This window comes from Vicia villosa, linkage group LG7, assembly GCF_029867415.1.
Source record: "Vicia villosa cultivar HV-30 ecotype Madison, WI linkage group LG7, Vvil1.0, whole genome shotgun sequence".
Classification (NCBI taxonomy): domain Eukaryota; kingdom Viridiplantae; phylum Streptophyta; class Magnoliopsida; order Fabales; family Fabaceae; genus Vicia; species Vicia villosa.
Window position 1 is genome coordinate 135,505,451 of NC_081186.1, and position 1,376 is coordinate 135,506,826.

The 1,376-nt window shown below is 44.5% G+C and overlaps 1 non-coding gene across 1 annotated transcript; it reads right to left on the reverse strand.

The window, feature by feature from the left end:
* Positions 1-316: 316 nt before the first annotated feature.
* Positions 317-423, reverse strand: LOC131621136 (small nucleolar RNA R71). Its single transcript, XR_009289465.1, has one exon. It is a non-coding gene; the product is annotated as a small nucleolar RNA R71 (small nucleolar RNA).
* Between the last annotated feature and the right edge of the window lie 953 nt (positions 424-1,376).

A 1,376-nucleotide genomic window follows, 5' to 3' on the forward strand; every position in this document is an offset into this window, starting at 1 on the left:
AAGTATCGCACCACCTGCGATTGAAGCGAACAATTTCGAACTGAAACCTTCACTGGTCCAAGCTGTTCAACAGAATCAATTCTCTGGAAGCCCTGTAGACGACCCCAATCTCCATTTATCCGTGTTCGTGCAATACGCCGACACTATCAAAGCCAACAACGTTAGTTCCGAAGCTATTCGATTACGCCTTTTCCCTTTCTCCTTGAGAGATAGAGCGAGAGCGTGGCTTCAATCCCTGCCTTCCAATTCCATAACTACGTGGGACGAATTGAAGAGAGTATTCTTAGCAAGATACTTTCCGCCTAGCAAGACTGCTATGCTTAGAGGTCAAATCAACGGATTTACCCAGAAAGATAACGAATCGCTTTTCGAAGCTTGGGAACGTTACAAGGACATGCTTAGAATATGCCCTCATCATGGACTCGAACCATGGCTGATCATCCATACCTTTTATGGTGGTCTCTTATATAACACTAAAATGACTATAGATGCCGCTGCTGGCGGAGCATTAATGGACAAACCCCATGATGAAGCATACAAACTCATAGAGAACATGGCACAAAACCATTACCAATGGGGAGGAGAACGCGCCGCTCTAGAGAAAGCCCAAACCAAAGGAGGAATGTACGAAATTAGTGGTATAGACCGCGTTAACGCTAAAGTAGACGCTTTAACTCAAAAGATCGAGAATTTAACCATCACTCCTTCAGCCACCGCTGCCGCTGTAGCACCTAACTGCGAGATTTGTGGATTGACTGGGCATGTAGTTGCTGAATGCCAACTCTTGACTGGAGTCCCATCTGATCAAGTAAATTACGCTCAAGGAAACCCTTATTCTAACACGTACAACCCTGGATGGAAAAACCACCCGAACTTTTCTTATAAGAACAACAATGCGTTGTACGCGCCTGGACAAGCACCTGCTGTACCACCTGGCTACCAAAAAGCGCCTGTAGCTGCTCAAAACACCCCTAGGAAGTCAAACCTAGAAATCATGATGGAGAACTTTATAGCTTCCCAACAACAAACCAATAAAGACTTCCTGAATCAAAACATCCACAATAGCGAGCAACTAAAACAACTATCGAACAAAGTAGATGCTTTAGCTACGCATAACAAGATGTTAGAAACTCAAATCTCACAAGTAGCTCAACAACAAGCACCTACTGCTGCCCCTGCTGGCACGTTTCCTGCTCAACCACAACCTAATCCTAAAGGACATGCGAACGCGATAACACTACGAAGTGGAACTAATTACGATGGACCCATAGATCCTAGAACCCAAAACGTACCCATGTCACAACAAGAGCCAAAGGAAACCCAAAAGAAAACAACCGACGAACAAACTGCTAAGACTAAAGAGAACAATAACGAAG